We start from the raw sequence: 15,451 nt of genomic DNA, 5'->3' as shown, positions 1-15,451 counted from the left end.
TTTCAGAACAGCTCCATCTTGGAGATGCTGTGCTGTGCCTGGGGTTGCTTGGGCTCAGCGCTCACCCAGGGCAACCCAGACCTGAGGGGGTGCCAACATCAGCTTGGCAGGGTGAGGGGAATCAAAAACAGTCCGGGCCAAAAAATACAGACTCTGGATTCGGTCGACGCCACCTAGGCGATGCCACCTGGGCATTGTGGACCCAGCAGATGCTGAGTTTCCTTGCTGGAAGCATCATATGAGACTCTCGGACACTTCTGTTAAGGTTGCTGCTATGTGTCTTCAAAGCAGGAGCCACATTTGGGACTTCAAATCTCTCACCCATCATGCTGATCAAAACCTCCAGCAGGGCACCTCCCCATAGAACAGTGGTGGTAGACTGGCCAGAGTGCCCCTGTTTGTGCTGGCCTCCCTTGCCTGAGCCATCCTCTTCTTCCTAGGAAAGGCAGCTACCCCAAGGTGGCAAGCATACTCCCCAAAGGGGCATCCTCAACTGTAGTATGAATAGCACCACAGTGTTTCAAGGTAGAGGAGAGGATGGGCAGGGCTGTTACTACCATTTCCCCTGAGCTGTGCCCAGCTGTGATCTTTATTACTGTAGCTGTGTATCCATTTTTGAGTTAATTTGGATTCTTTAAGGTGAATGGGAGAAGACTGTACCATGCCTTTGTGTTCACCATACCTATTTCTTAGTCACTTTAATTGAAGCCAGTATCACATCTCTTCTAATTTGGTTTTGGGCAAAATTGCTGCTTCATGAAATGATTTCCTATGTTCCTCTTGAAAGTGCCTGCAGACTTTAGAAATCTCTCTGGAGCCCTGCTGGCAACTCCTGGTGATGTTTTCATAATTGCAGCCCATTACCTTTAGGCAAGTCCTTAGAGACAAGGATGTTGAATTGATTTATGGAGGGCCAGTAAATTTTCTCCCTGTTAGTGATATAACTGAGGCTGTTCTTTCGAATGCGGGGCCCCTTTTACTTAATAAAAAATAAACTGCAAGCTTTGATTGAGTAAATCAGAAATCCCAGTAAAACCTTTTAGAAGGAACTTGCAAATTGTGTCCATTAATAGGGAGGGGAGTCCTGGGAAAGCAGCCACTGCTGAGATTTTCAAGTCCTGAACTATGCAGATCATAGGAGGCTTCATCCTGCTTCCAAGGAGTTATTGGGCAGAGTATTGCCCCTCTCCCTCTCTGTTTCTCTCTTTCTCTCTCTCTCTCTCTCTCTCTCTCTCTCTCTCTCTCTCTCTCTCTCTCTCCAAACCACTCTCCCCCCGCGCCCCCCACACTTCTTTCCTCTTCATTAGTAAGGGGAAGGGAAAATTTGAAATCCTGGGATTTCCACTTGAAATTCGCTATACCATTCTGCAGGCTGTACCATTAGCATAGGACACATCTTAACACTTCGTGCTACTAGCTAACCAAAGTTGGTGTGGAGGAGTCTCTACTTGGAGCATCTGAGATGCCACACTATGAATGCAGTTGGGGTTCAGCTTCTGGCTGTTTGAGTGTCCCTCTGAAAAGGCATCTCTTTCCCAGGGCACCAATCTGTTCCTGCTCCTAGCCATTCTTCTTACAAATGTCACTGGATGGGAAATGTGCATGGCCTGGCCAGTGATCCTGAGAGTCCCTGGCTGAGATGAGGGGACTCATGGGAGGTGCATAGTGGGAGTTGGTAATTGGGTTTAAATAGATGTGAAGATAATTTAGGAAAACTCTTCGATATGAAGGACAAATAAATAATGAACTGAAAATCTCTTAAAGAAAGAACCTTTGTACTTGAACATGTTTTTCAGTTCTAATTTGTTCTCAGTGAAGCATCCTTTCAGCCTGTGCTGAAGTAGTTGTGTATGTGAGGATGCCTGCAGCTTGTCCTTTTACCAACAAGCTTGTTTTCAGAGAATAGAAATCCTTACCAACCATACACAACTTTAATGTCAGAAAAAAATAAGGAAACAATAAGCCAACAGAAGCCACTGTTACTATGGGACCCACTGTCTTTGTTCCCTTGGGAACAGAACTGTGAAATAACTTCTTTGGGACTGGCTGATGTGCCTGATAATGTAGATATAGAAGCTACAAAAAAGGGATATTCATGATAACTCATCATTATTTTTTTTTTATTTTTTTATTTTATTTTATTTTTTTTTCTTTTTGCGGTATGCGGGCCTCTCACCGTTGTGGCCTCTCCCGTTGCGGAGCACAGGCTCCGGATGCGCAGGCCCAGCGGCCATGGCTCAGGGGCCCAGCCGCTCCACGGCATATGGGATCCTCCCAGACCGGGGAACGAACCCGTATCCCCTGCATCGGCAGGCGGACTCTCAACCACTGCGCCACCAGGGAGGCCCACTCATCATTATTAAAGACCCTTCCCATGGTACAAAATAAAGAAATGGTTTTCAGAAAATAAAAGCAAGATTTTTGAGCAAGAGTCATTAACAATAGTATCTTCAGTACGACCCAAAAATATAAATGCAAAACAAGCATATGATATTATGCTTTTAAAGTGCTTTAAAGAGCTTGCCTCGGTCATCAACCCCCCCATTAGTTATACCTATAGTTACAGTATTACAAAAGCTTAAATTTTAGAGTAAATAAAATAGCTGCTATACTACAGCAAAAATTTTAATGCAAGAATTAAAGAAATATTTAGTTGTATTCAGAGGAAACTATTTTCAGCTTACGAGTGATTTATTGTTGGCTGTTGGTCTTCCATTCTCCAGACCAATCAGTTTGAAAACAAGAAAAACCCAGAGACTCAGGGTAAAATTCAAGCCCTTTCCTTCCCTACCATCAACTATATATATTGGTTAAGTTACCATAAAACCCAGAATCAAATGTAGCTTTTTTTGGCCTCTGTGGCAGCTTTTCACTTATCAGGACTGCTCTAAGGTGTAGCCTCTGTGGCAGCTTTTCACTTATCAGGACTGCTCTAAGGTGTATGCTTTAATAAAAATGCCAATTTTTGAATCCCATGGCACAACTGGAGATGGAGTATAAATCAGAGCTACATTTGTTTCCTTGACATTTCCTGGCTCCCAAACCAAAGAAGTTTATAGTTACTTCCTGGCATGCTCACTTTATCTCTCCACTCTTTTTTTTTTTTCTTGTTTTATTTGGCAGAAGTTTAGGAGAGCTTTATAATAATAGCAGCATGTTTCGAATGAGCCAACTGTTGGGACATTCCTTTCACAGATATATTTTGGAATTGTTGAATCGGACTTTTACACATTAGCTTTGAAGATTTGCAACATCGCTCCTGAAGTTCGGGGATTTGAAAGCTGAATGAATTTATACCAGCAGGCAGAGAGGGGTAGATGATAAATGGGGTTTCAGTCCCACTATTTACTAGTCCTGGCATCTAACCTCTTCAACTTCCTGAGCTCCTGCTTCCTCTTCCCTAATACGATGGTCGCAACTACCTGTGTACTGATGAGCAAATAAGATAATGTAGAGGAAAGTGGTGGTCAGTAAGTCTTTGATGGTCAGTACCAAAATCCCCAAGTGTGATTCCTTAAACAGTACAGTCATTGAATTATCTTGCATAACCTGAGAATCCTGGAAGTCAGCCTGCAGATCCTGGGTTAGTTCAATGACTTGGCCATGACTGGGTGCCAGGTCATTCTCTGCCATTTTCTGAAATTGCCATATGGCTACACAGTGCTAGTACAGAGTTTGAGGATTTATTAGGTACCTGTCCTAATCTTAGTTTCAGATAATCAGGAAACAGAGCACTTATAGTTCACCTATTAAGAGGTAAGAAAGAAGCATTGGAAAGGTCAGCAATTTTCTGGAATGAAATTCAGGAAATGAAAAAGATACAGAGCCCTAAGAGTGACCTAAATTTCAGAGGAGAACAGCTGTAACAAACCCTCACTGTCATCCCACTGGAGAGCTAGTCAGCATGCACACATTACACCAGCCCCCATCCCACCCTCACCACTTAACAGAGCAAATTTATTCACACTGTCTGTATCATCAACAATGATCTAGTCAGCCATTGTTTCTCTGGAGAAATAATGATATAATAAGCAGTGGGTCGAAAATTTGGTAAGAACTGTGGTAATTGTAGTATTCATAACAGAAGATGGTTCCCATTGCTTCTACCAACAGGTAGAGACCATTTGAACCATCCTTCCAGCCATCACTTTAATTCTAATTTCCTTACCCTCCCTACGAATCCTCTACATGATAGATGAAATTAATAACTCTTCCAGGAAGCTATACTGGAAGTAACTTTATTTCCACTCCTGATTCATCACAAAAGTTCTGGTTCCTTGTGATCAATTTCTCAACTGCACCATTCCACTATATATTTTTTTTCATTTCTAAAACTTTTGCTACATGTTATTATAAAAGATACTTTTATAATTACTTATAGATATCTCCAATGATTATTAATTCATTGTGAATACAAAGGTTACTAAGGTTATTAACTTTAAAAGACATTTGTCCCCACTATAACTAATTTTATCAATTACTTTTGGCTGACTGAAAATGAAATTACATTCTGGTATCTATAGCTACATGCTGATTTATTTTTCTGACTACAAGTTACTCTCAGTATATTCACGGGATCTCATTTATTTTTTCATTTCCTTTCCAGTTATCCATAAGTGAACTGTCATTTTGTAATATCAGAAATCTATTTAGTATTTGGTCACCATGAGAAATGTATGCAACATATATATATATATATATATATATATACACACACATACACACACACACATATAATAACTAACATGTATCAGTACTTTATTCTTCCTCTTCATCTTATAGCCCAAATAATAAATAATCCACTAATATCTTTCCAATTCTCACACAATGTTGTCGTCCTTCATTCCCAGATCATAGTTATTGGTTGAATGACTCAATCCCAGAAGGAAAGAGAGCTTTAGCTGCAACATCAGTTGGTAGCTTGCCTAGTTTCAATGCCATACATAAAAACCATGTATTTCTTCAAATAGAATAGCCTATATAGCCAGTCCTTAGAGAACTCTATGGCTGACATAGAATTAAAGCATTCTTTCTTCCAGTTTTATCACTGGAAGATACTCAAAGGGAACAAAAGAAGAGTTCCATATTATGTTGAATTGGGTTTCCTAGAAAGTGCCCTCTGAGCACAGGAAGCTAGTATTTGTTAAACACCAGCTGTGAGCCAGATACTGGGAAAAGTGCTTTATAGGCACTTAATCCTTACTACAGTTCTTGAAGAAAGAATAATTATTACCCAAATTTGACATATGGAGAAACTGAAGAATACAGAGGTTATGTTACTTGCCCAATGTTATAACACTAGTACATGGTAAACGTAGTATAAAACCCATGCAGTTCAACATCATTGTCTGATGTTTTATGGAAAAACTAGACTGTTTTATGAACTTTGAACCTGAGTCCTAATGAAATTAATTTCCAGTTGCCTTTGGAATGGTGCTATAAAGGTGTTAGAAAGAATACTTAAACTTCCTACTTATGGTATTAGCAGTTGAATGGGTATGACAGGCATTATTGTTTGTCTAACCACAAATCCATTTCCAGATATACATTTTCTCACTTGTCAGTCTTCACTATAAGACCTGCCAAATCTAATTACTTACCCCACCACCCTTCCAGTTTACCTTACACAAAGAAAGAACACGTGACACAGTTTAGTCCAATAATGTACAATTAGAAGTTACAATGAGCTTTTGGGTATGTTTTTACTTTTTCTGGTAAAAAAAAAAATGATAGAGAAACAGGATTCTCGGAATAGTGGAGGAGAAGCTCAGCAAATTCTCTCCACAAAGTGTGTTGATAAAATTGGACAAAATTGTCAAGAACAATTTCAGTTCTCTGGAAATCAACAAAGGGCATACACCAGATTGGAAACTTTAATTCGAGAAAAGCTACTGGAATGCAGATAAAAACAATGGAACTTTATGCTGTTTTAGCCTGAAATTGCTCCTATCCCAGCCCCACCTCCAACTCCATCTGTTCAGTTGTTTAACCAGAATAAGGCAAGCTGTGAAAACACCTCTTCTGCCAGAGGGCACTGTCTTGACTTGGAGCAAAGCCCATCCCCAGGGGTTGTTGAAACAATAGTACTCCCAGTGGAAAAGTTCAAGGAAACCAACATCACAATAGTCAGAGGTTTCAATACCAGTTGTGTCAAGCAACAGAACGGCATACTAGCCAGAACTTCAGTAGTTATATCCAGAAAGTGAGACAACTATATTGAGTCTTGATATACATTCACATATCTTTATGGTCTGGAAGGCTGTACATATACCCAAGAGTACGTACATGCTAAGGAGACACCAGGGAGGTGCCTAATTGTCTTTTGTCTATGACTAAATGTTAGACCTGCTGGGGAGAGAAGACCTGAGAAAGACTAGCAGAAAGTAAAAGCTAAGGCACACTTGTAAACTACCTAACCTCTGAATGCATATCCTAATTCACACAGAATTCACTGACAAAGGATGGAAGATTTATAGACTCAAGATTTATTTGACCAATCAATGTCAATCACTGAGCTATGTTGATTCATCTCTAGGGTGTCAAGCTTAGAAATAAAAGAAAAATATGAGCAGAGACATCAGTGACCACAGTCTTAGGAAAAGAAAGACTGTACACAAGTAGTCCATACAAGTAACTAAAAAAAAAAAATGAAAAAGAAAATAAAATATCAACAACCCCTGAGAAGAGGGGGTATCTGATCTAGATTTGCTACAATGTAGTTTCCAAGATTGTAGTCAAAAATGGGAGACATGCAAAGAAACAGGAAAGTGTGATACATACACAAGACAAAAAACTAACAGTCAATAGAAACTGTCTCTGAATAGGATGTTTAACTTAGGAGACTCCAAAGCAGCTACTATAAATATGTTCAAAGAACTAAAGAAAACCATGATGACAATGACACATCAAATAGAGAATGCCAATAAATGTAGAAATTATAAAAACTAATTGGAAAGTCTTCAGCTGAAAAGCATAATAATCAAAATTAAAAAGAATTACTACAGAGATTTGAGAGCATAGGTGAGGTGGAAAAAGAAATCGAATATTAAAATAGGTCAGTAGAAAGTATCTAATCTGAAAATCAGAAAAAAAAAATACAAATAAAACACAGAGCCTTAAAAACCTGTTCAAGGCCAGCAAACACATCAATATGTGAAAAATGGGAGTCATGTAAGGAAAAGACCAAAAGGGCCAGAAAGAATATCTGAAAAAATGAGGTCCAAAAACTGCTTATATTTCATGAAAATTTACTTGTCCAAAAGCTCAACAAACTCCAGGCTGGATAAATTTAAAAAGATCCATACCACACATATGAAATCACACTGTTCAAAGTCAAAAACAAAAAGAAAATCTTGAAAGCTGAAAAAGGAAAATAATTGATCACATAGAGAGGAACTGCAATGAGATTAACAGCTGACATTTCTTTAGGAAAAAAGTAGAGACCAGAAAGTGCTGTGATGACATATTCCATGGACTAAAAGAAAAACAAAACAAACCAAAAGTCTGTAAACTAAGAATTCCATATTGAGCAAGACTATTCTTTAAAAATGGAAGTGAAATAACTCACTGCAAGATATACAAAGACTAAGAAAATTTCTTGCTAGTAGACCTGCCTTATAAAAAAACAATTAATGAAATTCCTTCAGGCTGAAAGAAAATAGTATTACGTAGTAACATGAATTGACACAAAGAAATTTTTTTAAAACAACACTGGTAAAGGTAACTATGCATTTAATATAAAAGGCAATATATGTTTTATTTTTCTTAATTTTTTAAAATTATGTAAAACAATTATTTTACAAATGGCATTTTGGGTCTCTAAATATAAAAATGTAATGTATATAACAAGGCCATCATAAAGGAAGGGAGAGAATAAGCTATGTTGGAGTATAGTTTTATATTTCACTGGAATTAAACTTCATTAATTAAATTGATAAAGTATTAATCTAAAGCAGAATGTGAAAAATAAGATTCATAGTGTGATCCCTACAGAAACCACTAAGAAAGTAAGTATGTTTAGTAAGATAACCAAAAAAGAAATTTAAATGCTATACTAGAAAATTTCTATTTAACACATAACAAAACAGTAAAAGAACAGAACAAAAAAGAATGAAACATATAGAAGGCAAATAACAGATATAAATGTGAATGGATTAAATCTTCCCAAAAAGACAGATTGTCAGACTGGATAAAATAAGATAAGCAATTATATGAAATCTACAAGAGACACTCTTCAGATTCAGTGACATAAATAGGCTGAAAGAAAAGGGACAAAAATGGTATATCATGCAAACAGTAACTGCAAGAGATTTGGAATGACTATACTAATATCAGACATATAGATTTCAAGACAAAATTGTTTCTAGAGACAAGAGAAAGATTAATTAATCAGGAATATAACAATTAAACATATACACATCTGACAATACAACTCCAAAATGCATGAAGAAAAAACTGAATTTAAGAGAGAAATAGACAATTTATAAGAATAGATGGACACTTCAATATTCATTCTCAATAACTGATAGAACAGCTAGAAAGAAAACTGTCAAAGATATAGAAGACTTGAATGACATTATCAATTAATTGGACCTAACCAATATCTATTGAACAGTTCACTCAAAAATAAAATTCACATCTTTCCAAGCACACATAAACATCTCAAGGTAAGCAATATGTTAGGCCATAAAACAAGTCCAAATAAATATAGAAGGATTGAAATCATACAAAGTATATACTTAAACTATAATGTGAACACATTAGGTAAAAGAACAGCAGAAAAATTGGGGATATTCACAAGTGCTAAGAAATTAAACTAAACACTTATAAAGAACCCAGGGATCAATGAAAAAATAAAAAGATAAATTAGAAAGTTTCTCAAACTGACTGAAATAAAAAACACAATATGTCAATTATGATATGCAATTAAAACTGTACTTAGTTGATATATTTAAATGTCTATAAAAGAAAAAAAAAGATCAAAAATCAATAACGTGTTACTGTGAAAACAGTTTCTCAGTTCCTCAAAAATTTAAACAGAGAGATAACACATAACCTAGCAATTCCACTCCTAGATATTTACCCAAGAGAACTGATAATATGTTTACAGTAAAGCTTTAACACGAATGTTTAAGCAGCAATATTCACAACAGCAGAATGGTAGAAACAACCCAAGTATCCATCAAATGATAGATGGATAAACAAAATGTGATATATCTATGCAGTGGAATATTATTCAGCCATACAAAGGAATGAAGTACAGATACCTGTGACAACATGGACAAACCTTGAAAATGTTATGCTAAGTGAAAAAAGTCAGACACAAAAGGCCACATACTGTATAATTCCATTTATATGAAATGTGCACAACAAGAAAATCCATAAAGATAGAAAGAAGATTAGTGATTTTCCAGGGACTGTGTAGAGAAGGGAATTGGGACTGACTGCTAATAGATTTGGTGCTTATTTTTGGATGACAGAAATGTTCTGGAATTAGATAGCACTAATAGTTACATATTATAGTGAATGTGCTAAAACCCACTGATTTATATACCTTAAAGTAGTAAATGTTGTTATGTGAATTACATCTCAAGGAAAAACCCAATAACATAATAATCTGCTTATAAAACCTAAAAAAGAAGAATATTAAACTAAAGCAAACAGAAGAAAATAATAAATATTAGTGTGGAAATCAGTGAAATAGAAAACAGAAAAGCAATTGAGGAAATTAATAATACCAATATTTTTTTAACTATCAAAAAATCTGACAAACCTTTTGTTAGACCAAGACAAAAGAGGAAAAAAATAAAATTGGCAATGAAAGAGGAGACATAACACAGCTTAGAGAAATTAAAAGGATTTTAAAGGATGTCATGAATAACTTTGTCAGATTAGACAACTTCAGTGAACTAGATACAGTTCTTGAAAGATACAATTAACCAAAACTGACTCAAGCAGAAGCCTGAATACACTTAAAATAAATAATGATATTGAATCATTCATTACAAATCTTCTCACAAAGAAAAGCTCAGGGCCAAGTGGCTTAACCAAGCAATTCTGTCAAATAGTTAAAGAAGAAATGATACCAATCCTTCATAAACTCTTCCAAAAAAATAGAGGAGGCGACACTTTCCAAATCCATGAATTCAGTATTGCCCTGATACCAAAAGCCAGCCAAATAATAAGAACACTAGACATCAATATTCTTTATGAATACTGACATCAAAATATATTCCTAGCAAAATAGATTGTAGTAACATATAAAAAAAGATTATACACTCTGACCCAGTGGAATTTATCTCTAGGACACAAGATTTGTTTAGCATCTGAAAATCAATTAATTTAATATACCATGCTAATAGAATAAAAGACAAAATCATTCAATCATCTCAATAGATAAAGAGAAAACATTTTTAGAAGTCTAATATTCATTCATGATTTAAATTCTCAACAAATTACAAATAAAAAGTACATCCTCAACCTAAGGGCATCTATAATCCTATTTAATGGTAAAAGTAGAAATGGAAGTAACAGAAAGGAGTTAAAAACAAACAAACAAACAAAAAGAAAACAAACAATACCAAACCAGGCAAGAACACAGAGGACAGGCAAGAACACAGAGGACAAGAAAGCCAAGCTTAAATATTTTTTGAGCAAAGGATTATTGCTTCACAAGTCTTTTAGTATGATGGATGCTTTCTTTGTGTGTACCCCCAATTTCTAGCTTTACTAATATTTTTCATTACTAATAAATTGTGTGTAAAAGTGTTTCTATTGATAACTTGCATTAGACCACGTACTTTACATTGGGTTTTGCTTATTCATAATAATATTTTGTTTTTACTAAACTTACTACAGTCTTTTGATAGTTCCTTTTCAAATCAATGGCAAACATTGGTAAAGTATTTGACCAGGATAGCTGTGCAAAGCATGGCTGTAAAACCAAAGCAATCCAAGTAGTATATGTGGGAACTAGGTCTACACTATTATCAAAGACTGATTCAACCTGCTATCTAAGTGCAGATAGCTCTGGTTTTGAATCAAGATGTTTTTAATACCTACGTTACAAAGAGAGCTATCCACAGATGCATCTCAAATATTGTCCCAAATACTTAACATTATGACCAATGCAAAAACTGATTTCATTCTCCCTAAAATTATGTTTAGATAAACAAGCAAATAATTGTTTAGATATTCAATAATATATTAAATTTTGGAAACACATGAAATCTTTGAGGTGAGATTGAAATAAACAGGTGATTTTTAAGTAGGTTAAGTAAAATGATTTACATATGAAAATCCACTCTCAAATTTCCCAAAGTCATTCAAATTTCAAGTCATGACTTTAAAAATAGCAGACTTTAAAAATGCAATGATGTTTATTATACAATGACTATAACTCAGCTTTTATATTTTTCACACTGGTATATCATATTCATGTGATTTTATTATTTACACGAAGATTAGTTATAGTTACTAAGGGAAGCATAACTTGGAAATTTTTGACTTATACATTTAGAAAGCTTGCCCTTAATGTTCTATCAATATAAGATTTTGCAATTAATTCCCAAAACAAAAAGTAAATAAAATAAAAAGGCTCTGCAAAAAAAATTTAAACTCATAATTCACTTGTAATGGGTTTTCTCTGAATGTGCGATTTTAAATTCAGTGAACAAAATTTTAAATGCCTAATTATGTATACTTTTATGAACGTGTTCTCATTATAATAAATGCAACTGTTATACTTTTCCCTTTAAATAAAAATAAATTCCACAATTTAAAGGGCCAGACTATTTAGTACAGAACTCCTGAAAGAAGCCCTGTGAATCCATGGGAAACAGTGATGATGCATCATTATTGCACAAAGCCTTGAATATCCTTTCACCCATTTCTTCATTTTACTTCAGGGGCTTCATCAAATCCTTGTTTCTCCATTATGCTTTCTTTGATTTCAATAGCAGGAAGCAATAGTTCCCACTCTCTTCTTTTAGAACTGCATTTGTTGCTTCTTCAAGGCATTTATCACATTGTACTTTATATTAGGTTCCTTCTAGAGTTTAGAATTCAACTCTGATACTTCTACAACACCTTGCAAAGTGATTTGTGTACATGGTCAGTAATATTTATTGGACTCTAATGAATAATTTGCTATATTCTGCCATCAAACCCTGTGTTCTTATTTGACAAAATCTTACAACCTTCCCTCAATCCCCTGATCATCAAGACAAATGGAATCCCATGTCAATTGTAAATCCCAGTACTTAGGATACTGTCCTGTTTATTTACTACTACATAATATATGTTTTGAATGTGATAACATATGTTTTGAATGTGATAACTTTTCATTATTTTGCCCAGACAGAACAATGAATAATTTCACTTCATAAGGGAATAGAGCCATTAAAATTCCCATCAAAATCCAAAAGTTTGTCCTGTGAAACTGAAAAAATTAAGATATACAAATGCAAAAGGTCAAGGATAGACAAGACATTCTTGAAGAACAAGGTGAGAAGCCCACTGTACTGATCATGGAAACTTATAAAGTTCTGGTGATGAGGACAGTGTGATATTGGTGCAAGGATTACATGGAAAATAATAAATATGCTGTAAGGTCCACAGATAGATGTTGTTTTATTGCAAAGGTGTGTGATAGAATGTGTTACCAAGGTTGTTGCCCCAGAACCACATCATTGCCCCTCTCTCTGGGTAAACTTGCAGAAAAACAGAACTAACCATATCCTCTAGCTGTGTTTACATCACAGAAACAAGAGAATCTAACCACAAGAAAACCGGAGCATACTGGTTCAGCTCGAAAAGTGGGACAAAGGTTGCCCTGCAGGTCATTACCATCTCGTTATAATAGTAAGATCTCGGCCATCCCACCATGATGGTTCAACCCGCTTCTGACCCAGATGCCAAAGGACCCTACGAGGGCAGGAAAGAGATGGCACCCCAGTTCCAGGAAGAATACCACCTTTTCCCATAAAACCATTACATATGCCTCCCCCCCTTAAACCTTACCTTTAAAATATTGCCTTAATCTCCCCCATCCCCTGGCCCTCGCCCAACGTGAAGCTGGGTTTCGGAACTAAGTTCCCACTTCTCCATTCTCTAATCATTGAATAAACTTGTGTTGTTTCTATCTCAGCATAGGTTTCTTTATTGGCTGTGGGAACCCAAGCTAGGAAAAGGAACCCTCCCCACAGGGTTAGGGGGCTTCGGACAGGCTAGGGCCCAAGTAGGGATGCATATGACAAATTTGGTAACAGAATGCATGAGTATTCACTAAAATATGCTGGCCCTCCCAGTAGGAAGATGATATGTACACAAAATAGTTGAACTGCTGGCCATGTACTAGCTTTGGGCAATGAAATACGAGAAGTTAGTATCATACCAGGCCAAAAGCTTTAAGAGCCTATGCATGCTTCACCTCCTCTCCCTTCTACCACAAAGACAAGCAATGTTCCAGATAGAGGTTGTAACATAAAGCCAGAGCCCAGCCATGATGAGCATACATGAGGACTAAACTTTGTGGTTTACCACTACTAAGACTTGGGGATTATTTGATGCTATAGGAAAACCTAGCCTTTCTAAACGATAGAAGTTGTGCTGTAAAATAGTAGAGAAATTATCTATAGTCTTTTCAGTTAATTAGCCTGAGATAAAAAATAGCTCCATACGTAAAATAATCTTTAGGAACCCTCCCCTATCTCACCCACATCATACACACAAATTAATTCTATGTGAATTGCAGGTTTACAGCAAAACAAAATACTTTTAGCAGATAATCTAGGAGTATATATTTATGATGCTAGCATAGTGAAAAGCTTTCTTAAAAAAACACAAAAAGCTTTATCTATAAAGGAAAAGACTAATAAATTGGCCTACATAAACATTAAAACTTCCCTTCATCAAAATATACTATTAAAGACTCCAGAGTTAAAAAAAATTTGCAACATATACAACTGATGAAGGGCTTTCAAACAGAATACATCACATTAAAAAAAAAAATGGGCAAAATCCTAAACAGCCACTTCACCAAGAGTTTATCCATCCAAGTGGCTGATAAACATATGAAATAGAGCATAACTTCATTAAAAATCAGTGAAACACAATTCATATCCAATTATAACACCATTACAGACCCACCAAAGCAGCTAAGATGAACACAACAGACAATACCAAGTGTTAACATAAAGATGAAGCAACTAAAAACTCTCTTAAAGCTGTAAACAGAACAACCGCCTTGGAAAAGAGTTTGGCATTATGGGTGAAGTTAAAAGGTACACATATTCTCTCCCCCAGAAAGTCTATTTTGAGGTGTACCCTCAGAAAACACATACCTTTGCTGGACTTGGAGATCTGCCGCCAAGACCTTCCAAAGGAGGAGCTGCCGCCCAGAAGCATTCAGTGACTCAGCAAACAGCCTCCAGCTTCCAGCTCCTTCATTATAGGCTTCAGCTGAGAGAGCTCATCAAGCCAAGCCCCTCCCTTTCCAGGGTAGCAGTTCCTATCCACAACCAGTTAGTGGGTGAGACAGAGCTCAAAGCCCTGGCCATTTGAGCCTTATGTACTTGCTCCAGACATGCCTTCCAGATTTGCCAAGACGCTGTCAGGCCTATACTTCAGCTCAGCTTCTTTCTTTGCCCAATCCTGCTTCAATCCCCTTTGCTTTACAGGTGTTAGTCCCTAAAAGCATTGCATACCCTACGTTCCATCTTAGCCTGTGCCTTCTGGGGAAATCAAACTGTAACAGCTGGTGTTAGGAATGGTCTGAGAAAGTAGCCGAAAAGTTAGGATTTGAGGCTAGCTCATTCACTGCCCAACTGGCAATGGAAACTCCCTCAAGAGTGGTAGGTGGTACAGTGCATTACACACAAGCAAGTTCTCATCAACTCTCTTGGTAGGGTTGGAGAAACTGAGGAGCAAGCCCAGGATTTAATAGTCAGAGTAGCTGAACTTCAAAGAGAGTTAAAATGCCCAACTAAAGCAGTTAGCGTTTTGGTTGATTAAACCTCTCCCAGCTGACAGCCATATGGGGATGATTAGCTAAAGGAAGAGGAAAATCTCTGAATTTGTTTCATGGATGGTGCTCTGGGCTGAATTGTGCCCCCTCCCCCCAAATCCATATGTTGAAGTCCCAACACCCTGTACCTCATAAAGTGACTATTTGCATATAGTGTCTTTAAAGAGGTAATTAAGTTAAAATAAGTCACTAAGATGGGCCTTCATCCAGTATAACTGTCCTTATAAGAAGAGGTTAGGACACAGGTACAGTGGGAAGTCCAAGTGAAGATAACAGAAGTCAGACATCCACAAGCCAAGAAACCAAGTGTTAAAATACACTTCTGCTGACACTTGATTTTAGACTTCTAGCCTCTAGAGTTGTGAGAAAATAAATTTCTGTTGTTTAAATCACCCAGTCCACAGTACTTTATTATGATGATCCTTG

Source organism: Mesoplodon mirus, assembly GCF_964341445.2.
Source record: "Mesoplodon mirus genome assembly, chromosome: 5".
In the NCBI taxonomy this organism is placed as follows: Eukaryota; Metazoa; Chordata; class Mammalia; order Artiodactyla; family Ziphiidae; genus Mesoplodon; species Mesoplodon mirus.
The sequence above is the reverse complement of the archived record's forward strand: the minus strand, read 5'-3'. Positions refer to the sequence as shown.